At 38.6% G+C, this 26,917-nt stretch overlaps 1 long non-coding RNA gene across 1 annotated transcript; it reads right to left on the bottom strand.

Moving 5' to 3' along the window:
* Window positions 1–7,500: 7,500 nt before the first annotated feature.
* LOC138348252 (uncharacterized) lies at window positions 7,501–12,805 on the bottom strand. Its single transcript, XR_011220546.1, has 2 exons — window positions 11,843–12,805; window positions 7,501–9,237 (listed from the first exon to the last, which is right to left on the bottom strand). It is a non-coding gene; the product is annotated as an uncharacterized lncRNA (long non-coding RNA).
* Window positions 12,806–26,917: the final 14,112 nt, after the last annotated feature.

The following is a 26,917-nucleotide window of genomic DNA, read 5'->3' on the forward strand; positions in this document are numbered from 1 at the left end:
TAAAACGGAGCTTAGCCGCCATGGGATAATGTTGACCAGATTTTGATAGTAAGACCGCTCCGATTCCTTTTCCTTGATAATTTGCCTCTCCATTAAAGAATAATCTCCAGCCAGGATACATTTCAGAACTATCTTCACCCACAAACGATACTTTTTCAGTGTGGAAATAAGTCTTGAGAGGTTCATACACTTCATCAACAGGATTTTCTGCAAGATGATTAGCCAAGGCCTGCGCCTTTATCGCCTTCTGAGTTACATACACAATATCAAATTTACTAAACAACATTTTCCACTTAGCTAACTTTCTGGTCGGCATCGCATTCTGGAAAATATACTTCAATGGATCCATTCTGGAAATGAGGTATGTAGTATAAGAAGACAAATAATCTCTCAACTTCTAAGCAAGCCAAGTCAAAGCACAACACATTCTCTCCAACTGAGTGTAACGGGACTCGTAAGTAGTAAACTTCTTGTTTATATAATAGATAGCCCTTCCCTTCATTTGTGTCTCGTTGTTTCGACCAAGTACGCATTCGAATGCTCTATGAGATAGACAAATACAACCACAAAGGTCTCCCATCTCGCGGAGGAACCAATAACGGTGGATTGGACAAATAGTTCTTAATAGCATCAGAAGCAGTTTCACACTCTTCAATCCACTTTGTCGGGGCGTCGTTCTTCAACAGCTTGAAGATATGCTCATACAACACGGTTGATTGAGCTATGAATCAACTAATGTAGTTCAACCTCCTAAAGAAACTCATCACCTCCTTCTTAGTTTTCGGAGGATGTAACTCTTGAATCACCTTAATCTTGGAAGGATCGAGCTCAATACCTCTTCTACTGACTATAAATCCCAATAACTTGCCGGCTGGCACTCCAAAAGCATATTTAACGGGATTCAACTTCAAGTTGTAACACTGCAAATGATCAAAGAACTTCTTCAAGTGTGTCAAGTGGTTCGAACTCTCGCGAGACTTGATTATGATGTCATCCCCATACACCTCGATCTCCTTATGAATCCTATCATGAAATATAGTCGTCATATCCCTCATATAGGTAGCGCCAACATTTTTGAGGCCAAATGGCATCACCCTGTTGTGATATACACCCCAAGGTGTAATGAAAGTTTTCTTTTCTTCATTTTCCTCTCTACCAAGATCTGATGATAACCTGTGTAACAGTCCACAAATGATTGAATTTCATTCTTAGCATAATTATAAATCAAAATATGAATATTTGGCAATGGAAAAGTATCCTTTGGGCTAGATTTGTTTACATCTCTCTAGTCAACATAAATTCTGATCTTTCCCTCTTTTTTGGCAACCGAAACAATATTGGCCAATCAAGTCGGGTATTGCATTACTTCCACTGATCTGGATTCGATCTTCCCCGTGATATCTTTTTTAATCTTTAGAGTTTACTTGGGCTTGACATTCTGATCTTTTTGGTTCACCAGACTGAACCCTGGATTGATCGGCAAATTTTGAGACACCACATTGGTTCTCAGCCTTAACATGTTGCAGACTTCCGAGAAGAACACATCAATGTATTCTATGAGTATATGAATCAGGCCCTTTATTTGATCCTCATTCAAGTGAACACTGATCTTGACATGTTTTACACACTCTTGGTCTCCCAGATTTACAGTTTCGGCTTCCTCTAAATTTGGATTTTGTTGATTTTCAAACTATAGAAAATCTTAAGCAACATATTTCAGTGTCTCATTTTCCTCATTATATTCATCGACCTCGTCATCACCTTCCTCATTTTGTTCATTCAGCTCGTGACATAACATGACATTCGCAGATTTTAAACTTATATTACTCAAAGCATCAATAGACAAAGTTAGGAAAGTAAAGTAAATTAATGAGTAAATAAACAAATTATCAAATAAAAGAGGCTTTCATTCAAATTGGAAATAATGCAAACTTTAGATATGGGAAAAGGCCATGTTCCCTTTTTCAAACATCACTACAAAATTTTAAAATTCAAGCAATTAAGAAAATGCAAAATGGTGGATCTTGACCCTCTTTTGGACTGACACCGATTTAAATATTTATAAATGATGCCCTTTTACCAAGGAGTTTGGGGAATCAGGATCAGCGTGGAGGTCCAATTCTACAGCATCTCCCTGGGCTCAGCATCACGGATTCTAGCTAGCTCGACCTCTTCCTCAATAACAACATCGATCTCCTCAAAAAATCCACAGATTCTTTCCCTAAGGTTGTCATCCTCGGCATACTCCCGGACTGGGAATGATTGATATAGATGTGGGATCGTCTTAGCCATCTTACCCTTCATATTATCATCTCTGGGGATGTACCAAAAATCATATCTGGCTCATTTGACGGGGACCGGAATTGGATCAATAATTCCTTGGGAATTTCTTCCCGATCTAAACTGGGGTCCAACCAACTCTGCAGCCTCAAGTGGCAATCATCTTATACACGACGGGGACATGAGGCTATGGGGACAAATCATCACCAGTGGCATTTACAAGCTCCACCATGTAGAAATTAGTACCTTGGGAAACTTTATTAATAATAGGCGCCTATCTGCAAAAGTGACTCTCTTCGCCATGAATTACCAGCTCTTCGTTCTTCCAAATAAGTTTCATCATCTGATGTAGAGTAGAAGGCACAACTCCAGCCATATGAATGAAAGGCCTTTCTAAAAGATGGTTATAGTTGGTGTCGATGTTCAAGACTTGAAGCTGTGCACTGAATTCTTCCAAATCCATTTGGATGATCAGATTCACCGCTCCCAACATATCTCTATTAACCCCATCAAACGATCTTACATTGACTTGGTTTTGTTCCAGCTTCCCAAGGTCAAACCTTAACTGCCTTAATGTCGACAACGGGAAAAAATTTAGATCAGATCCATTATCCACCTAAACGTGATTTACGACCTTCTTACGGCATATGACAGTGATGTGCAACGCCTTGTTGTGTGACCTCCCTTCAAAAGGCAACTCATCGGCGCAGAAATTAATCTGATGCCCTCGGATAACTTGGTTAATCATAGCGACCACATTATCACTGCTTGTGCCGACGGGCACATACGTATCCTCAAGAGGCTTCATCAAGGCCTGTCTATGCAATTGATAGCTCATTAGCAGGGACTATATGGAAATCTGGGCTGGAATCTTCTCCAAATGCTTGACAATATAATAATATTGTGGCTAAATCTTTCTCAAGAATTCCTCCGCTTTGCCTTCACTTATCGGCTTTTTACACTGATCCTATTCTGTCCTCCAAGGGTAAATTCTTTGGTAGTATAACATCTCCCAGATTGAGTCATATCGTGAGCGGCAGCAACATCAATAACAAATTTTGGTTGGGCAAGAGTCTCTGGTGGCACCAAGGAACCAGCCTTTGCGGGTGTCATGATCACAAACTCTTTTATCTCTTTGACGCTTAATGAGGCCACTGTCTTTTCAATCTCATCATGTACAATTGGAGTTATCACCTTAGTCACACACCAATCATCATCTGTCTCTATCATGTTGATATTTATGCCTCCATGATTCACCAAAGGGTTGGTGTTGATATTAGGCGCGACTGCTTGAAGAGAGACCACCTTTTGGTCGATCGGATCTTGAATCTTATGCTTGAGGTTGATGCAGTCTTCAGTATCATGTCAAACACTGTAGGAGTGATACACACATCGTTGATCGGGCCTGTAGAACTTTAAACTAGTATCCACCGGTTTGGGCCCCACCAGGTGGATATATCCGGCTGCAGCCCGTCGCTCATACATCTTTGTTCGGTTTTCGATGAGCGCGGTAAAATTCTTGGGAGGCTTCTTATTCAATCTGGGTGGAGGAGGATCATAACTTCCTTGTTAGGGAAGAGGCACCTATTGATAACTTCTGCTATTTGTACGAGGAGCTTCACTTCTGTGATATGGATTTGTTTGGCAGTTTGGCGATGGATCTTGGTTATTCGGAGGGGTATTTTGGTATAGTGGAGCTTGGACTTGATTAATGGAGGGGGTGGTCTATACCTCGACTACACGTTTGCACATTTGGGAGCTGGATGATTTTGGTATTTGGGAGATGTATTTTGGTAAATTGGAGGTGGATTATTTTTCTGACTAGCTTGGAAAGATTTTTGAGAAGGTTGAGAACAACCTTGTGAGTGGGAATACGAAAATCTTCTTGGGTTTTTCTTGCCCTCATATGAAACAACAGCCACGTCTTCTCTCTTGTTTTTCAACAACCCTGAATATCCAGGCGATGCGGCTATACGGGCTATCTTTCATGATTGTAAGTCGTCTTCAATAGCATCACTAATCTTGACTATCTTGAAAAATTTCTCCCCCATGAGCGGCATGATTCTTTCGTAATATTCAAGCTCTTGCACCCGCACAAACACTTCAACAATTTCTTTTTCAAACATAGACGGTCTCACCCTCGCTGCTTCTTTCCTTCACCTATAGGCAAACTCCCTATAGCTCTCGGTTGATTTTTGCTTCATCTTCTCCAACGAGTATCAATCTGGAACACTTTTTACATTTTAAGCGAATTGATCGATAAAATCTTTTGTTAATGCATTCCAGCTGGGCCATTGCCTAGTTTCATGCAAGGTGAACCATTCAAGAGCTTCTCCGCACAAGCTTCAGCTGAAAAACCACATCAATAGAGCTTCATCCCTTCCAACTCTAACGACCTAGTCACAGTAGGCTCTCAAATGAGCCATGGGGTTCCCCACTCGTCCGAAAGTATCAAATTTTGGGATTTTGAACCCTTTTGGAAGGTCCGAATTTGGATGAATACATAAATCTTCTTAACTAAGCCCGACGATATCAAGGACGCATTAGAGATCTTTCATGGCTCTCTTGATCTCTTATTTTATGTACACTTTTGCCTCTTTCTTTGCCCTCCATTCCCTTTCCTGTTCCTCATAATGGTCAAGTTGCACATCATGCTCGACAGGGACGGGAATTAGGAATGTGGTTCTTTTAGGTAAGGGTGGATCTACAGAGGGACTCTGGGCATTTTGAGCGGTTTATTAATTTTGTGGGTAAGTGTGAGGGTTGATATTCTGAATTAAGTGGTGGTGGGGTGTTTGGGGATTGAAAGTATTTGGGTTTTGATTTTGGTTTAGATTTTGTATTGGTGGAGCCGTTTGATGGTGGGTATTTTGATGATGGGGTGGTATTTGGAGGTGGTTGTTTTGAGGAGGAGGTGGAGTTTAGTAGGATGCAGAAACATATTGGGGATTATTTGTAGTCAGATCTATAACCGATGGATTTTGAGCAGGTGTAGATGGATGACTCTGAGCTTGATCCATATTTGAAATAGCGAAGTAGATTGGAGGTCTCCCATCAGCAGTGGTAGCAGCAAACCCTGGCAGAGGTAGATCCTGTCTCCTTTTCATTTCAACTCTCACTTCTTGCAATTTGCTGCATCAATTGCAGAATCAATTCATTCGGGTCCACTATGGTGGGCTGAGACACCACAACGTCGGTGAGACTTACTTCTTTGTTAGTGTCTCCCACGATTGCCTTTCTTTTGTCTGAATCACATTTAGGGAAGGAATCTGCGGGACCTTTCAATATGGTGAAATAGGGATGATATGCCAGTTTTGAATCGACACAGATTTGTTCCGATGTACCTGAGAAGGAAATAACTCAAAGGTAGATTTGTCAATGTAGATTCAGAATACAAAATGCATAATATCACAAAGAGAGCAGATAATCACAAAAGTTGCTTTGTTTGAGGATATCTTCAATCCATGAGTGATGACAGAAACAGATTTTTTAACAAGCGGGAGTTTGCTTGTTTTAGTTTTGACACTGTCTCAGAAAGACTAAATCACGTTGAGCTAATATCTTCTTTCAGCTGCTCTTTGACGTCCATTGATTGGCCTTCGTATCTTCTTGTAACATGAAGGGGGAGAATGAAAATTTTTAAAGATAGGGGTCGGGCCTGGGACGGATGCCTACGTATCTCACAAGGAAAATTTAGGCCTAACGTAGTTCGAGTACAAAAGAAAATAGTTTCATTTATTCATTCATTATGATTACCAAGAAATTGAAAGACAACAATGATTTAAATATAATAATAATGACTACATCTCAATCATTTTTCTTCTCATTGCAACATCAGTCACGAGCAATAAACTTGACTCGAATCTTTCTCATGTTGACAAGGGATTCGAGGTCGTAGCAAACACCAAGACACTTTGAAATGCTATGATCTATAGCATCATGGTAAGAACAAGGTTTGAAGATTTCTCCCCCAACGAGATTGAGGTGTCTGTCATCATCGTGGAAGAAGGCTAAGACCCCATTCTTGACCAAATCGATGTGGATATGCAACATTGATTCTTTGAACAGAGTGAAATAGTGACAAACAAACTGAGTGCGCTCAATCGGCTACAACGGATCATAAGCGAGAACAGTTTTATTACCCCACATGTGCGTGATACTCCCAATGTTGATCTGGTGGAAGATCCTCATCTTAAGTTGCACGCATTCCTCTATGTTATGTCCTCGCTGGTTTGGGTGGAAGTCACACACTTTTGAATAGTTCCCTTTCCAAAAGATTTAAGATGATCCATACGAGATGTTCATACGAAAGAGCGCAAGACATAACCCTCGCCCCCACACTATGCATCAGATAGTAAGCCGGTAGAGTGATCCACTTATCTCCACCTCTCAGACGGCCCATAAATGGAGGTTTGCAGACGATTTCCTCGTCAGAGTCTTCTGCAGTTGCTCCAGGGTGAGTGTCATCTTAACCACCACTAGCCTCTTGTTCGTGGATAGAGTATTTCCCACACATTTTTTGAAGTAAGTGATCATGTTATAGTTAAATGCCTTATTCTTCTCCCTTAATTCGGCCATTCGTAAACTCATGGTTATGAATTTTGCCATCACCGCCATCAATTCCTCATCAATTGCCGCATTTCTAGCTAACATATTTGCGATTTCGGAATCTATGTCTGCTTCTCTTGCCTCCTTTTCCTGGATCCTTAGCCGTAGCATATCCAACTTCTTGCTTAAGTCCTCTCTGTCTGCCTTAATGCTTTTTTTAACATCAAATCCTCATCCGGTGCCACAGTCGCAGTTTTGTAGACCGATATGACAATTTTGATCGTGATTCCTTCTTCTCTAACCTCTTGAATTGCTCGAGTGATTTGTTCAATCTTTCTTTGTAACTCTTCTCAAGTGAGTTCCATCTGGATATTCTTACTTTTATTCAGAGTAGTGATTTTTTTTCCTTAGACAGTAGAGTAATGTTTTAGGATTTGTGATATGAGAGGTGTCTTTGAGGGAGAAACTTAAGACTCGGAAAAATTTGGTCGGAAATTTTTTGTGATAATGACTTGTATATTTCAGGGAATTTCTGGTAGGAGTGGATTTACGATATCCTCATTCATAGAAAAATATCACATAAATAGTTAAAACACATATATCGCGTCCTAAACATTCTCGTGAACCTTTTGTGCCAAGGGTAAACCTAACGAATTGAAGGATGTATATGATTTTTAAACCCGATTTATTATCCCTAAAATACTTCATTAAAAAAATCCAAATGTCTGATAAACATAAAACAAAGAAATAGTTCTGAAAATAAAATAAAAAACAAAGTACAAATAAAGCAGTCCCACGTAGGGGATAGTAAATAAAATTCAAGCCTCCTATGATCTTTCGTCAACTCTGGTCCTCTTGGCGATGTTGACCTCTTACCGCATAGCATATTTGTTCGCCCATAGATGGTCTCTCGCCAATCGAGATCCTTCTTTATGCCAGAACCCCTCTATGGATTGAATCTGTTGTTCCATGCTATCATCTAACTCTTTCATACACTGTTTGTCTCTTCATTGTTCTTGTTTCAATTGAGCTATGACTTTGGTGTCTTCTGAGTGACGACGTTTATGCTCTAATTCATTCTTATCAAACTTATATTAAAGTCGGTGAATTCGGACTTGATATTTCGCTACAATATCTATAATAATGTGAGGAACGTTTGGACCAGGCTCAATAGTTCCACCGAAAAGCTTTTTCAACCATTCTTTGTGCTCCCTAGAACATTCTGGACGAAATCTCTTTGGTACAGGTTCGCCCAACACTACTTGAGATCTCCACATTCTATGTATGTCTTCAGCAAATATAACTCATCCATTTTCGTGGTCAGTTGCAAATATCTTCATATCTGCGATCTGCGACAACTCTTGTTTTTCTCCTAGTTGCCTTAGGACTCGACCGGGAGCATATGTTCTAGTCCCTCTTAGCCTAGCAAATACCAAGTAAGGGACTTTTTCTGTTCGGACCACCATATTCTTAGTTACCACTAAACTGTCTATTGACTACTGTACGTCTTCTTCACTCAACCCTCGAAGCCTCGGATACCAAAAACTTTCTCCTCTAGTCTTATTGCAACAATTATGGTACAACCACCAATCGTGAACATGTAGCTCGAGAGATCACTTTAGGGGATCTGGTTCTTTTGAATTATGAGTCTTGATCAAATGTCGCATCATCCACCACTGTAGTATCAGATTACACCCTTGAAAGAAGCGTTCTCCACTTTCACATTTGTCTAAAGCCCTATAGATGTCGGACAAAATCATAGGCGCTAAAGTGTAGTAGTTTATTGATGATTTATAGTCTACTCCATAGAAGATGACATGAGTGACCATAAACACGCCAGGATGGATAGTATATTTTTTCCATTGAGGCAAAACCATTGTTCCGAGTAAACATATTGCAAATGCGAGGGGATGCGTCTCTTTCATTTTTTCTTTTTAAATGAACTCGTCTTTATGTATCTCATACATTCTTGCACGTCCAAACCAATAATATAGTTTTCTGAAAGGTATATTTGGTCCAGGAAGCTTGTTCATCCACTAGGTTTTAACCTATGACAGTTTTTCTCTAATTTTGGCGAAATCCCATATTATAGGATGTGGGAGATCTGTATCTGGATGTCGTTTCCTTTTGTTGCACATGGAGACACTTTCATAACTCCTGAGGACTTCTTCTTTTGTTAGAGTAAACTCCACTTCCTCAAATCGAAGGACCATATGCTCGATATCACAGAATTTCACCATTGTTCCAATTAGGCCAGGCCAATCATTCATCTCTAGCAGTGACGGGAGGTAACTTATGTGTTTCTAAACGGTCATTTTATCGTCGTTGTTCATGAACCTCCACCATAGTTTGAGGAAGGGATCGAGGACAATAACTGTTCGTTTTTTAAAAGATTCGTGTGTCAAACTCCTGCAAAAATAGTAGACTAAGATTAGTTAACCCCCACCCCAGTAGACAACAAATCATTTTAAAACACACATACATTCTTCAATTATCACATAAGCATGATTGTCTATTTTTGGCAATTTTTTCCAAGTAGACAAAGTGTGGACTTCTAATCGGCTCTTCACGCCTTGGGTGTTGGGTCGTCTCAGTTCAAATGCTCCTAAATTGGAGATTTTGTCTCGTCTCTACGCTAGTTGACTAGGAGTGGTTTTTGAAAAGACCGGGAACGTAAACGGACAATTTGGTCTAGAACTCGCGACAACCATTGGACGCATAAGAAACCAATATATTGTCGCTTACTCCAAAAGAAGGTGAATATAAAAAAGTCTGGTTGCGGTTTCGGAAACCGTCCTTTAATATACTATACAGTGTGTGTGTGTGTGTGTATATATATATATATATCAGAAATATGCTATTATTATATTCAATGCCAATTTATAATTTCAGTAATTTAATCACATATAAACAATTCAATAATAATACTTAGTCCAAATAGTCAAATCATTTTGGTTAGAACTTAATTAATCTCCGGCGGATTCACCATTTTTGTTTTTTTAAAAAATATATAAAATTAAATTAGAAAATGACTAAATTTGAAAAAAATAATTAATATTATGATTTAAGAAAAATTAACTTCCTAAATTAACAGAGTCACCACTCGTTTTTTTTGGTAAAAATCAAGAAAAAAATTTAAAATTGTTTTTCAAAAGATTTAAACAAATAAAAATCAGTTTAAAAAGAGTTCGAAGTTCAATGTACATTCCTAGAAGGTGTTAGTCCCTTGGAATGCTAGCTAACTCGCAGTTGACCACAATTTGACTAAATTACATTTCAAAATAATTTTTCAAAATTTAAACTAATTAATGAGAAAATTTATTTATTTACTTACTTATTATTAATATGCATGTATATATATATAGGAACTATCTAGAGGGGATTAACTTAAGGGAATAAACCTATGTTTTGACAAAATCGATAAAATTAACTAAATAAATAAGAAGAAGAAGAAGAAGAAGAAAAAGCAAAATAAATATTTATGTCTATATAAATATAGCAAGAAATGGTTGTCCTTAGAAAATTATTAAAATTCAACCAAAATGTTAGTCAATATAACGATAATAACAAATAGTTAATAATAGAGAGAAGAATTATTTGAACTTGGGCCAAGCCCATGTACTGAATCTGGAAACCTGCCCTATTCTAAAAATGACCCAAAGAAAATTGGGCCTGCTGCAGATTTCTTTGGGCTTTGACCCCATTTTTTATACAAAGAAACTGTGAATATGTGTTGCATATACCAATGTGAATGGGACTGCATTTAGTCCTATTAATTGTATGTCGGACTGTATATTCGACATAGACGCCCCGATTCATCCTCTAAAGCACTTTTACTGATTTTTGGACCCACATATCATTTTACAAATATATATCAGTGTATATAGTGTGTATACAATTGGTATATAGCCTCCTAAAAACCTGTAAAATAAATATTCAGCCCCTGTTATGGTCCTTCTGCTCTATACACCAGCAGTTCAGCTGACTTAAAGACCAGGAAACACTCGAGCCACTATGGCTCAAATTTGGGAGTGTAACGCAAAGAACCCATTATGGACTCAGAGGGGATTCATACAACAAAATGACAAAGGGCGAGAATTAATATCCGAAGTAAAGAAATAGTATGAACATGATTTTGATTCATGAATAGGCAAGCTAAACAAATCTTAACACCATGGAATGCTACTGTCAAAGGACTTAACCTTCCAAATGAAAACATAAAGCAGAAGAAAACATACATGTCTGTGGATTATCATCAATAGACAACTAAATCATTTGAACCAAAAAATCACTGGGAATGTACTCTAGGTGAAATGAACAAGCAAGACATGACCAAAAAAAAGGAATGCTTGGGATGAACCAGATGTAAGAGAGGGACCACAATAGATTTAAATAATTTAAAACATGCAAGCTGAGGCTGCGAGTAAGAATCATGCCGCTGCTTTATTAAAACGTAAGACAACCTAAAATTATATATCTATCATTATTATCGTCATCACTTAAAAACGAAATCAGACGCTACGAAAAGGTTGGAAAAAAGGGATATATAATATCATGATGTGTTAAGGTGCAGAGGAAATTCAAACTAAACATGTTGAGGAAGTTACAATTTAAGCCAAATGATGGTTTAAGACACCCATTAGGGAACGGTGAACCAAAGAATATGGAGCATCACAGCCTTTACCATTAGCATTTAAAGGACTAGGACATAGCTAACTTCATTTACTCATGATAAAAAACAACAAGGTGCGCAACAGATAAAAATCGAAATTACCTATAGTAAGCGAGTTTGAGCTCCATGATATGAATCATGATTTTTATAGTATGTCTTAAGGGGATCAAGGAGAACATCAAATTATCCATGAGAACGAAAATACACAAACTCAAATGCTAACAAACAGGTTTCATCATTGATTTGCAGTTAACAAAGAATCCAAAACAATAACATAGGTAGCTCACATAATCAAGAGTAACACATCCGGAATAAAAATGCTTGAAACGAAAAGAGTATTACCTTTCGAAGTGTAGCGAGACATGGAAAGAGACGATAAGGAAGAGCGATTTCACCATTTGCCACTTGCCTCAACTTCGAAAGCTCTTATGGGTATGGCAAGGTTCAAACCAACCACCATCTTAACTATCCTATCCTTCGTAAATTTGACCAAAGTTTAGCTACTTCATCTAGTATTTTCTTCCCAATAGTTTCAATTTTTCTCCCACTTTTTAATATTTTCCTCACAAGGTAAGTTGTTTCCAACTTGAAAGTTTTCAACTCCATTATGCCGATCCCTAAAAAAATTGAATGAGCCAGAAGAGATGTTAAATAGCAGGGGAATTCGGTCACAGATTTGAAGGATAAAATGGTGAATCTTCGAGAAATTCAGGGGCAAAATCGAGAATCCCATAAACTAATCAAAAATTCAAATCCCTTTCCCTTTTAGGATGAACAAACTTTTCTGAGAGTCCAACTTCAAACTAGAAGAGGAAAGGCGATGAACGGATTTGATTGGCTCAATCGTACTTGAGGCAATGTGGATCAATCTCAAAGTCCCAAGAAAGACTTCGCGTGCCCTGTTCTGCTGCTGTGAGGACAGAAGAGAAAGGGACGTTGCGTAAGGGACAAAGATTTGCAAAGTTGTGCCTGTAACGCGTGGGTGTCACTCACGCGACTGATTCTCATTGTATAACTTCATTCCATGAAGAGGATGGACAAAAGGGGGGTCTGGTTGCTTTTGTCGCGTAGGTTTTCCACTGTGAGGAAGATGACGGGAGCGGGTCGGAGCTATTTTGGGATGGGTTGGATCGAAGGTTGGTACTGAATGGGATGAAACAAAAGTGGGCTTTAAGTGTTTGGCTGAAAATTAAAACATGGATATTAGGTTTGGTATTTGCTAGGATTGAGTTGAAGTGGGTATTGCTGGGAATGGGCTTCTTTGAATATTTTAATTAACAAATGACCTAAAACGAATTAAGTAGAATCCGGCTAGATTTCAAATGGGGAGAAGTTAAAATAATTAATTTAGCAATTCTTTAATCTCAGCAAAATGAAACAAATACCATACTCATAAATAATCAACTTAGTTATAAACTAATTAATTCGAAATACAAAAATATTATATAACTAAACTAAATAGTAAGATGCTTAAATGAAGTAGTCTTTTTAAAATTTGTAAAGCCAATTATTTCAAGTCGCTGAAATTCAGGAAGCTCGAGAATTAATCATCACGGGGGAGGGGTCAAATTGGGTGTCAACAACCGTCCCTCATTTTACTTGGATTAATACAAGAAATTTGAGGAAAATGAAATTGATCAAGCCAATTTTGACCAACCACATACTCGTTTCTATGAAAGGGATATGGTTCGGACTTTAGGAATTATGGCCGAACTCCGAACATGGGTTTTTTACATATCTCAGACTATATGAGAATTCAAGACCCTTGTAGTTTGATACACTGTATTTAACGCACGATTTTGAAAGGATTCGAAGGTCATGTCAATACCAAATTATGAAGGGACCAAAATGCTCGGGAGTAGGATTTAAGGGCGAATGTAAAAATACAACCATGTTTTCAACGTGAGCCCGCCTACATATCCTTGTACTTTAGGAATCAGACTGCTTGTAGTTTGACTCAATCGGTCGAAAAGGAAATCTATTATGCTAGATAACCTTTGGTTTTGAACAAGTGATAAATTAAATTGAGTATGAAAAAAAGGTTGTCAACCTCTTAACCATGAAGGTGGAGCTCTTCACATCCATAGGTAAGAACTTACACGGACATAATTTCCAAAGCTCTTGGCGCATTGTCACTCAGATTGGAAATTTGCTTCCGATAGATATCAAAATTCCAGATGCGAACCAAAACTAATAAAAATCAAAGAAAAAATCCACATGCCTTTTGATAGGTGTGTTGTTTGATTGTGGTGGAAGTCGGTCCTCTGCTCGTGTCCTAGGAGTTTGACAATCCTCTTTAGACTATGTCCCAGTTTGCTGCACGTTGTGCTGCATCCTTTTTGATGTCGTCCGCATCTGTGGTTCTTTCTTGGAGAATTCATCATTTCGGATGCTCTCGACAAACACTGATATAAAGCTCATTAGCATAAAAAAAGCAATTTAAATGGGAGACAGTGTCCTTTACCATGTTGACTTCATTTTTCTCCTCGACATTTAATATCAACTCGCTTGGGTTTGAAGTAAATCAAATAAAATTTATGACTTATGTTTGCAATGTAATCTTCAATGTATTCTTTATTTGATGTCAACATAAATGAATGTTGATACAGTGTGCTGATTTTTCTCTTAGTCGTCTTTGATGCTCTCTTGGTGTTTACTTTCGTAAAAAATAAAAGAATGTAATCGATGTTGATGGGTAAATATTTCTCTTGAGATGCACCATTTCTTTATCTGACAGCATGATTTCTTGCTGGGCATCAATATCTTCCTTCAATGCATGATTTTTTGCGGGGTATGGTTATCTTCCTATGATGCGTGAATATTAAATCGCGATGCATGCTCTTTCACAATGCATGAATATTAACTTGCGATGCATGATGTTCTACGCGGCATGAACATCTTCTCACGATGCATAAATTCTTGTGAGGCACGAATATCTTGTTGCGATGCATAATTTCTATGAGGCATGAATATCTTCTCACGATGCATAATTTTCTACAAGGCATGAATATTTTCTCACGATGCATAAATATTAATTTTTGATGCATGATCTTCCGCGATGCATGAATATTGAATCGTCATTCATGATATTCCGTGATTCATGATCATCCGTGATACATGAATATTGACTCGTGATGCATGATCTTCTGCGGGGCATGAATATCAACTCACGATCCATGATCTTCTGCGAGGCATGATTTTCTTCTCGCGGTGCATGATCTTCTGCGAGGCATGAATCTCTTCTTGCGATGCATGATCTTTCGCGATGCATGAATATTGATTCGCGATGCATGGATCTTTCGCGGTGCATGGATATTGACTCGCAATGCATGAACTTCTGGGAGGCATGGACTTCTTCTCGCGAAGCATGATCTTCTGTGAGGCATGAGTCTCTTCTCGCGATGTATGATCTTCCGCGATGCATGAATATTGACTCGTGTTGCATGATATTTTGCAGGGCATGAATATCTTCGTGCGATGCGTATATATTAAGTCTTGATGCTATAGTGCTTAAATCAAGCAACATAGTGATCTTCTAGGTGCCTTCTGGATAATTATATCGTCTCAATTGAAAATGACAATTAAATTATTGTCATTATGATGGAAATGACATCCTCTACGGAAACCGTAAACTCTTTCTTGATATTTTACTTGAATCAATCATGAATCTAGTTGGACGTTCTTTATATACTTTATATTGTTGGAGTATGATTGAAATAAATCGTTCATGCTTCCAAGTCTCCGGTATAAGCAGTATATAATAGTTCCTGCGTCTATAGAAACTCTGTTAAATTTTTAGAGAGCTTCCTCCTCCCCTCGACTTCTCCATATTCATCGATCGAAGGAATTTGTTGATATCGAAGTAAAGCTATAAACCTGCGTCAATAGAAAAATGGTTAGTTTTAAAACAAACTGATCCGTGACAATTTCTTCAGTCGCTGCATCCTTGTCGTGCTATCTCCAGTTGATCTTCCTAATCTCCCAACTCTTGATAGACAAGATAAAATATTTTATGCCAAAAAAAATGTAACATAAAAGAAAAATCTTTAGGGAAAATAAATTTTAGAGAAGTAATATTTAGAAAAGGGTCACTGCCAAGTGTCATGTCACGTCAGGCTTAGAGAACTTCTTTGAACTTGATGCTTGGAGGTAAACCTGATTATTGGCTGGGGATTTTTCAAAGACACTCTAGACTGTCGATAAACCTTTGTTGAAATTTTGAGGCCATCCTCAAAATTTCTGTCCCAGTTACATGTCTCAAATTTATTTTTGACTATTGGTGATCAAATCACGGAATTTTTGAGATCCTTTTAAAAACGTTGTCCCCGTTGCAAATCTTGACATATCTTCAGTATTGGCTTTTTGCGAAGAATGTTCTTTTTGACAATTTTTGTGTACCTTTCAAAAATTCTGTCCTAGTTTCTATTGTGAAGAGAAATAGAAACCTTACGGGATATATGATCGATCCCTTCTGGAGCCAACGTATCCCGTTGAGGCAGGAATCAGGTCAAACGTAGTTTCTCTTGAAGGTTAACAATAAGAAATTACAAATAAAACCGACCATGGCTGATATAGGCCGCCTACGTATCTCATACTTGAGAATTCAGGTCGAACGTAGTTCAAATACAAAAAAATATTAAAAGAGATAAATGGGGTTATCGAGGACGACATAGGCCGCCTACGTATCTCATTCTTTATATTCTGGTCAGACATAGTTCATTACAAAGAGGGATAAAATTTAAGCAAAACAAATACAAGCAAACACAATGATTACAAGAAATAATAGAAATGCAAACCGAAGCTTTACACGTAGTATCTCTTGACAACATCTGAGTTGATTAGTTTCGTCCATGCGGTGTCATCCATCTCCGACCTGACCAAGCACTTATAGATAATACTTTGCAAACCGTGTAGGTTCCTTGCCAATTTGGTGCAAATTTTACCTTGTACTCGTCCTGATGAAGAAAAATGGGCTTAAGGACTAACTGACCAATTTCAAAAATTCTAGCTCCTACTCTCTTATGGAAAGCGCAAATCATTCTCCATCTAGTTGACCATGACAAACAGCAACCATTCTTTTTTTATCAATCAAATTTAGTTGATCAATCCGCTTGCTGACCCATTCTACATTACTTAACTCAACTTCTTGGATGATTCTGAAAGACAGTATTTCGACATCAACAGGTATGACTGCTTCTATCCATTTACTAGCAAGTATCGGGTAGATCCAAGCGATGTTCTGAAAGTCGTTCAATAATCCAACAAAGCATATGGCAGCATCTCATGCAAACCTCGGTGATTGTCAATCATCTTCTTCAGAATCTTCTTGATACTATTATTGGCAGCCTCTACAGCTCCGTTAATTTGAAGACGATAAGAGGTTGAGTTTCGTGACTGATCTTAAATTGCTCACATATATCTCTCATCAAGTTACTGTTGAGATTTGTACCAGTATCAGTAATGATGGATTCTGACACTCCAAATCTGCATATCAGATTGTTGCAAATAAAATCATCTACAACTTTCTTTGTTATCGACTTGTAAGAAGTTTCTTCCACCCACTTGGTGAAATAATCAATATCAACCAAAATAAATCTATGTCCATTAGAAGCGCCTGACTCTGTTGGACCGATAACAACCATACCCCAAGCTAAAAATGGCCAAGGTGAACTGATAGCATTAAGTTGTGAGGTATCACTCGGATAAAATCACCGTGCACTTGACATTTTATGGTATTTTTGCACAAACTTGCAACAATCATTATCTAAATTCATCCAGAAATACCCGGCTTGAAAGGATCTTTCTTACCAAAGTTATCCCATTCATATGCATGCCATAAACTCCAGCATGTATCTATTTAATAAGTTTAGCAACTTTAACAGCATTGAATAATCTTAGAAGACCCAAATCTGGAGTCCTCCTATAAAGGACTTCTCTGTTTAGAAAGAAATTGAGATTCATACGGCGTATCGACTTCTTTTTGTTGGATGTAGAATCTTCAGGATAATTCCCAAAATCCAAATACTTCCTTATATCAAAATACCATGGAAAATCGTGTGGTTCTACTTCAACATGTGAACAATGGACTGGATGTTTCTTTATATCTATATCCAGAGTATCAATATAATCGGTATCAGGATGTTTAATCATTGAAGCGATGGTGGCAACATCATCGGCCAACTCATTCCGTATTCAGGGAGTATGTTTGAACTCAATCTTATGAAATCTTTTTCACAACCTCTAAACATACTGCACGTAAGGTATAATCTTCAGGTTCTTCACGGTCCACTCTCCTTGAACCTGGTGAATCAGTAAATTTGAATCTCCAATAACCAATCACTTCTGTTCATCATGTCGATGGCTATTTTAAAACCAAGAATACAATTTTCATATTCATCCATGTTGTTCGTGCAACTGAAACAGAGCTTAGCTGCCATGGGATAGTGTTTACCAAATTTTGACACTAAGACCGCTCCGATACCTTTTCCTTGATGATTTGACGCTCAATCAAAGAATAATCTCCAACCAGGATACATTTTAGAAATATCTTCACCAATAAACGATACTTCTTTATCGTGGAAATAAGTCTTGAGAGGTTCATACCTTTTATCAACAGGATTTTCTTCACGATGATCTCTCAAGGCTTGCGCCTTTATCGCCTTCTGAATCACATACACAATATCAAATTCACTCAACATCATTTCTGGAAAATTAACTTCAATAGATCCATTCTGGAAACTATACTTCAATAGATAACTTTCCAATCGGCATCGTCTTCTGGAAAATATACTTCAATAGATCCATTCTGGAAATGAGGTATGTAGTATAAGAAGACAAATAATGTCTCAACTTCTGGGCAAGCCAAGTGAAATCACAACACGTTCTCTCCAACAGAGTGTAACGGGACTCGTATGGAGTAAACTTCTTGCTTATATAATATATATCCCTTTCCTTCTTTCATGTCTCGTCATGTTGATCAAGTATGCATGTGAATTCTCTATCTAAGACAGACAAATACAGCAACAAAGGACTCTTTTCTCGCAGAGGAACCAATGTCGGTGGATCAGAAAAACAGTTCTTAATAGCATTAAAAGCAATCTGACACCCCTATTTCCACTTTGTTGAAGAGTCTTTCTTCAGCAGCTTGAAGATACACTCACACACCACGGTTGATTGAGCTATGAATCGACTGATGTAGTTTAACCTCCTTAAGAAACTCATCACCTCCTTCTTAGTTTTCGGAGGAGGTAACTTTTGAATCGCCTTAATCTTGGAAGGATCAAACTTAATACCTCTTCTACTGCCTATAAATCCCAATAACTTGCCGGCTGTCACTCAAAAAGCACATATAGAGGGATTCAACTTCAAGTTGTAACACTGCAAATGATCAAAGAATTTCTTGAAGTGTGTCAAGTGGTCCAAACTCTCGCCGGACTTGATTATGACATCATCCACAAACACTTCAATGTCCTTATGATTCATATATTGAAATATAGTCGGCATAACCCTCATATAGGTAGCGCCAACATTTTTAGTCTAAATAGCATTACCCTGTAGTGATATACACCCCAAGGTGTAATGAAAGTCATTTTTTCTGCATCTTCTTCTCCATCAAAATCTGATGATAACCTGCTTAACAGTCCACAAATGATTGCATTTCATTCTTAGCACAGTCATCAATCAAAATATGAATATTTGGCAATGGAAAATTAACCTTGGGGATAGATTTGTAGAGATCTTTGTAGTCGACACAAATTCTGATCTTCCCCTCTATTTTGGCAACCATAACAAAGTTGGGTATAGCGTTACTTCCACTGATCTGGATTTGATCTGCTTAGTGATCTCTTCTTTAAACTTTAGACTCAACTCGAGCTTGAAGTTTTTAGCCTTCGGTTTCACCGACTTAACCCTGGATTTATTGGCAACTTCTAAGACACCACATTGGTACTCAGCCCTAACATGTTGTTGACTTCCCAGAAGAACACATCAATGTATTCTATGAGTAAATGAATCAGGCCCTTTATTTGATCCTCATTCAAGTGAACACTGATCTTGGCCTCTTTTACGCACTCTTGGTCTCCCAAATTCACAGCTTCAGTTTCCTCTAAATTTGGCTTATGCTGATTTTCAAGCTACACAAACTCTGCTGCAACATATTTTGGTGCCTAATTTTCCTCTTCGTATTCATCAACATCATCATCACCTGCCTCATTTTGTTCGTTCAGCTCGTGACATGACATGATATTGACAAGTTTTAAACTTATGTTACTGAAACCATAAATAAAAAAAGTTATAAACTAAAGTAAAGTAGATGAGTAGATAAAATAAACTTTCTAATAAAAGAGGATTTCATTCAAATTGGAAATAATGAAAACTTTGGCTATGGCAAAGGGCCACGTTTCCTTTTTCAAACATCACGGGGAAATTTTAAAATTGAAGTAATCAAGAAAATGCAAAATGGTGGGTTTCAGGCCCCTTTCAATCCACCACCGATTTAAATATGCATAAATGATGCCCTTCTAGCAAGGAGTTCAGGGAAAAAGGATCGGCGTAGGGGTCCAATTCTACAGCATCTCCCCGGGCTCAGCATCACAGATTCCAGCTAGCTTGACCTTTTCCTCAATAACAACATCGATCTCCTTGAAAAGGCCACAGATTCCATCCCCAAGGTCGTCATGATCGGCATACTTTTGGACTGGGAATGATTGATACAGATGTGGGATAGGCTTAGCCAATGCTTTATCATTTCTCTTCTTAGCCTATATATCATCATCTGTGGGGATTTACCCCAAACTATATCTGGCTCCTTTGACGAGGACTGGAATAGGCTCAATAATTCCTTGGGAATTTCTTCCCAATCAAAAACCGGGTTTGAACTCATTCTGCAGCATCACAGTGGCGATCATCTTATACACGGCGGGCATTGCAGGCTGTGGGGCCAAATTGTCCCTGGTGGCATTTACACCATCCACCGTGTAAAAATCAGTTACTTGAGAAACTTCATAAATAATAGGTGATTGTCTGCCGGAGTGACTCCCTTCGCAATGAATAACCAGCTCTTCGTTCTTCCAAATAAGTTTTATCATCTGATGCAGAGTAGAAGGCACAGCTCTAGCAATAGAAATGAAAGGCCTTCCCAGAAGAAGGTTATAGCTGGTGCCAATGTTCAAGACTTGAAACCATGCTATATTCTGCCGGACTCATTTGGATGATCAAATTCAACGCTCCAAACGTATCTCTCTGAACCCTATCAAAGGCTCTTACATTGACTTGGTATTGTTCCGGCTTCCCAAGGTCAAACCTTACCTACCTCAGTGTCTACAACAGGCATATATTCATACCAGATCCATCATCCACGAAAATGCAATTTACGACCTTCTCACAGCATACGATAGTGATGTGCATTGCCTTATTGTGTGACCTCACTTCAAAAGGCAACTCATCATCGCAGAAACTAATCTGACGCCCTCGGATAACTTTGTTAATCATAGCGGCCAAATTATCGTTGCTTGTGCCGACAGGAACATACATATCATCAATAGACTTCATTAAGTCATGTCTATGCAATTGAGAGATCATCAGCAGGGCCCATATGGAAATCTGGGATGTAGTCTTTTCTAAATGTTTGACAATTCAATAATTTTTGGCTGCATATTTTTCCTAAATTCCATAATTTTGCCTTTCGTTATCGGCTTTTTACACTGATCCTTCTTCTGTCCTCCAAGGGCCAATTCTTCAAGAGTATAACATCTCCCAGATCAAGTCATACCCTGAATCGGCAGCAGTTTCAATTACAAATTTTGTACCGGCAAGAGTCTTTTATGGAAACAAGGCAACAACCTTCGCAGTTGTTAGGATCACAAACTTTTTTTCTCTTTGACGCTTAATAAGGCCACAACCATTTCTAGTTCGTCATGCACAACTGGAGTTATCACCTTAGTCACACACCAATAATCATCTGTCTCTATCATGTTGATATTTACGGCTCCATAATTTGGCAAAGGGTTAGTGATGACATTAGGCGTGGCTGCTTGAACAGAGACCACCTCTTGGCCGATTAGATCTTGAATCTTATGCTTAAGGTTAGTGCAATCTTCAGTATTATGTCCAACATTGTTGGAGTTATATGCACACCTTTGATCAGGCCTGTAGAACATTGAACTAGTATCCACTTGTTTTGGCCCCACTGGGTGGATATATCCAGCCGCAGCCAGTCACTCGTACAACATTTTTCGGCTTTCAGCGAGCGCGGTAAAATTGTTGGGAGGCTTCTTCTCGAATCTAGGTTGAGAAGGATCATTACTTCCTTGTTGGGGAGGAGGCACCTGTTAATAACTTCTAGTATTTGGACGGGGAGCGTCGCTTCTGGGATATAGATTTGTTTGGTAGTTTGGCGATGGAGCTTGGTAATTCGGAGGGGATTTTTGTATTGTAGAGCTTGGAATTGATAAACAGTAGGGGGTGCTCTATAGCTCGACTGCACGTTAGCACAGTTGGGAGCCACACCTGGATAATAAGGAGACGAAATTTGGTAAAGTGGAGGATGATTTTGGTATGTGGGAGATGGATTTTGGTAAATAAGAAGTAGATTTTTATAAGTGGGAGATGGATTTTGATAAATTGGAGGTGGATGATTTTTCTAACTTGCCTTGTAAGAGTTTTGAGAAGGTCGAGAATGACCTTGGGAGTGGGAGAATGAAGATCTTCTTGGATTTTTCTTGCGCTCATATGAAACACCAGTCACGTCTTCTCTTTTATTTTTCAACAACCCTGAAGATCCAGGCGATGCGGCTACACAGGCTATCTTTTCTAATTTTAAGTCGTCCTCGACAATCTCACTAATCTTGACTATCTTTACAAATTTTGCTCCCATGAGCATCATGATTCTATCGTAATATTCGGGCACTTGCACCTGCACGAACACTTCAATGATTTCTTTTTCAGACATAAGCGATCTCACCCTCGCTCTTTTCTCCACCTATTGTAAAATTCCCTATAGCTCTCCGTTGATTTTCGCTTCATCTTCTCTAAAGAGTATTTAACTGGAACAATTTCTACGTTGTAAGCAAATCTCAATAAAATCTTTGGTCAATGCATTCCAGCTGGGCCATTTCATAGGTTCATGCTAGATGAACCATTCAAGAGCTTCTCCACATAGCTTCGGCTCAAGAGCCGCATCAATAGAGCTTCATCCTTACCAACTTCAACGAGTTGGAAAAAGTAGGCTCTCAAATGAGCAATAGGGTACCCCACTCCTCCGAAAGTATCAAATTTTGGGATTTTGAACCCTTTTGGAAGGTTCAAATTTGGATGAATACATAAATCTTCATAACTAAGACCGATGATATCAAGGACGCATTTTAGCTCTTTTATGGATTCTTGATCTCTTCTTTTATGTCCACCTTTGCCTCTCTCTTTTCCCTCTACTCCCTTTCCTGTTCCTTATAATGGTCCAGCTCAGAATCATGCACATCGTGCTCGGTTGGGATAGAATTTGGAAAGTGGTTCTTTTAGGTAAGGGTGGATCTACAGAAGGACTCTGGACATTTTGAGTGGTTTCATAATTCCGTGGGTAAGTCTGAGGATTGGTATTCTGATTTAAGTGTTGGTGGGGTGTTTGGGGATTGAAAATATTTTGGTTTTGATTTTGGTGTTGATTTTGCGGTGGTGGAGAGGTTTTATAGTGGGTATTTTGATGATGGGGTGGCACTTTTGGGTAGTTGTTTTGAGGAGGAGGTGGAGTTTAGTAGGATGCAAAAGCATATTGGGTATTTTGGGTATTCATATCTATAACTGATGATTTTGAGCAGGTGTATATGGGTGGTTCTGAGCTGGATCCATATTTGAAGATTGGAAGTATATTGGAGGTCTCCCATCAGCATCGTTAGCAGCAAACCCTAGCAGAGGAAGATCCTGTCTCCTTTGCATATCAACTCTCATTTCTGTAATTTGATGCATCAATTGCAGAATTTATTCATTCTGGTCCGCTATGGTGGGTTGAGCCACCACAACGTCGATGAGACTTATTTCTTCGTCATTGTCTCCCATGACTGTCTTTATTTTGTCTGAATCTTATTTAGGGAAGGAATTTGTGGAACCTTTTGATTTGGTGAAATAGGGATGATCTGCCAGCTTTCAATCGACACAGATCAGTTCCGAAGTAACGGAGAAGGACAATAACTCAAAGGAAGATTAGTCAGTATAGAGTAAGAATAGAAAATACACCATATCACATAGAGAGCAGATAAACACACAAGGTTCTTTGTTTGAGGATATCTTCAACCCATGAGTGAGGACGGAAATAGATTTTTTAACAAGCAGGAGTTTGCTTGTTTTGGTTTTGACATTGTCTCAAAAAGGCTAAATCACGTTGAGCTAAAGTCATCTCGCAGCTGCTCTTTGACGTCCATTGATCTAGCCTTCGTATCTTCTCGTAACAAGAAGGGGGGGAGAATGAAATTTTTTTAAGATAGGGTCGCGCCTGGGAAGGCTGTCTACGTATCTCACAAGGAAAATTCAGGCCCAACATAGTTCGAGTACAAAATATAATATTTCATTTATTCATTCATCGTGATTACAAGGAAATTGAAAGACAACAAAGATTTAAACATAATAATAATGACTACATCTCAGTCATTTTCTTATCATTGAAACATCAGTAACGAGGAATTAACACAACTCGAATCTTTCTCATGTTGACGAGGGATTCGAGGTCGTAGAGAAATACAATACACTCTGATATGTTATGATCTATAGAATCACGGTAAGCACAAAGTTTGAAGATTTCTCCCCCAACGGGATCGAGGCCTCTGTCATCACCGTGGAGGGAGGCTAAGACCCCAATCTTGACCAAATCCATATAGATATGCAACATTGATTTTTTGAACAGAGTGAAATAGTGAGAAACAAACTGAGTGCGCTTAATTGGGTCCGACGAATCATAAGTGAGAATGGTATTATTACCCCACTTGTGCAGGATATTCGGAATGTTGATCTAGTGGCAGATCCTCATCTTAAGTTGCCCGCATTTCTCTATGGTGTATCCTCGCTTGTTTGGGTGGAAGGCACATACTTTCGAATAGTTCCCTTATCGAAAGATTGAAAATGATCCTTCATGACGTACCCATCCGATATGTTCGTACAAAAGGGCCCAAGACATAACCCTCACCCCCACACTATGCGTCGGATCGTAGGCCGAAAGAGTGATCCACTTATCTCCTTATCTTTGATGGCCCAGAAATGGAGTTTTTTAGATGATTTCCTCGTCGGCGTCTTCCCCAATTGTTCTAGGGTGATTGTCATCTGGACCACCACTAGCCTCTTGTTCGCGAATAGAGTATTTCCCGTGCATTTTTTTGATGTTTTGTGATCATGTTATGGTGGAACACATTGTTCTTCTCCTTCAATTTTGCCATTCGTTTTCTCATCGTGATCAATTCTACCATCTCCGCCATAAGTTCCTCATCAATTGCCGCATTTCTAGTCAAAATATTTGCGGTTTCTGAATCAATCTCCACTTCTCTTGCCTCCCTTTCCTGAATCCTTAACTTAAGCATATTCAACATCTTGCTTAAGTCCTCTCTCTCTACCTCAATGATTTTCTTCTTCTTCTTTTTTGACATCAAATCCTCATCCAGTGCCGAAGTCGCAGCTTTGTAGACCGATGTGGCAACTTCGACCCTGAGTCCTTCTTTTCTAACCTCTTGAATTTCTCGAGTGATTTTTTTATCTGCCTTTGTAACTCTTCTCCAGTGAGTTCCATCTGAATATTCTTACCCTTATCCATAGCAGTAATTTTCTTTTTCTTAGACAGTAGAGTAATGTTTTGGGATTTGAGATATGAGAGGTGTCTTGAGTGAGAAACTTGAGACTCGGAAAATGTTTGTAGGACAATTTTGTGATAATGACTTGTATATTTCTGGGAATTTCTGGCAGGAGTAGGTTTATGATATTCTCCTTCATAGAAACATATAAGATAAACAGTTAAAACACATATACCGCGTCCTAAACATGATTGTGACCCTTTTATGTCAAGGGTAGGCTAACGAATTAAAGGTTGTATATTCTTTTCAAACCGATTTATTCTCCCCAAAATACTTCATTAATAACATCCAAAATGTATGAGAAACATAAAACAAAGAAATAGTTCTTAAAATAAATTACAAAACAAAGTACAAATAAAGTAGTCCCACGCAGGGGATGGTAAATAAAATTCAAGCCTCCTCTAATCCTTCATCAAGTCTAGTCCTCTTGGCGATGTTGACCTCTTCCCACATAACATATCTATTCGCCCATAGATGGTCTCTAGCCAATCGAGCTCCTTCTTGATGTCTGAACCCCTCTATCGACTGAATTTGTTGTTCCATGCTATCATCTAACTCTGTCATACACTGTCTAGCTCTTCTTAGATCTTTTTCAATTAAGTTATGATTTTGGCATTTTCTGAGTGACGACGTTGATGCTCTGATTCATTATTATCAAACTTCTCTTAAAGCTGGTGAAGTCGGACTTGCTATTTGGTTCCAACATCTGGAATAATGTGAGGAACGTTTGGACCAGGCTCAATAGTTCCAACAAGACTCTTTTTCAACCTTTATTTGTACTCCATAGAAAATTTTGTACAAAACTTGTTTGGTACAGGTTCACCCAACACTCTTTGATTTCTCCACATACTATCTATGTCTTCAGCAAATGCAACTCGTCCATTCTCATGGTCAGTTGCGAATTTTCTCATATTTGCGATCTGGGGGAACTCTTGTTTTCCTCTTAGTTTCCTCAGAACTCGACCGGGAGCATATGGTCTAGACCTTCTTAACCCAGAAAATGCCAAGTAAGGGACTTTTTCTGTTCGAACCACCATATTCTTAGTTACCAGCGAACTCTATATTGATCACTGTATGTCTTCTTCTCTCAGCCCTCGAAGCCTCGGATACCAATAACTTTCTCCTCCAGTCTTATTGCAACGATTGTGGCACAACCACCAATCATGACCATGTACCTCGCCTGATAGCTTTAGGGGATCTGGTTCTTTTGGAATATGAGTCTTGATCAAATGTCGCATCATCCACCACTGTAGTATCATATTACACCCTTGAAAGAAGCGTTCACCCCTTTGACATTTGTCTAGAACCCTATAGATGTCGGCCAAAATTATAGGCGCTAAAGTGTAGTACTTTGTTGATTTGTTTATATTCTACTCTATAGAAGATGACATGAGTGACCATAAACACGCTAGGATGAATAGTGTATTTTGGCCCTTGAGGAAAAACCATCGTTCCGAGTAAACATATTGCAAATGTGAGGGGACGCGTATCTTTCCATTTTTCTTTCGAAACAAACTCGTCCTTATATTTCTCATAAGCCCTTGCACATTCGAACCGATAATATAGTTTTCTGAAATGTATATTTGGGCCTGGG

Source organism: Solanum lycopersicum, chromosome 1 (assembly GCF_036512215.1).
Source record: "Solanum lycopersicum chromosome 1, SLM_r2.1".
NCBI lineage: Eukaryota > Viridiplantae > Streptophyta > Magnoliopsida > Solanales > Solanaceae > Solanum > Solanum lycopersicum.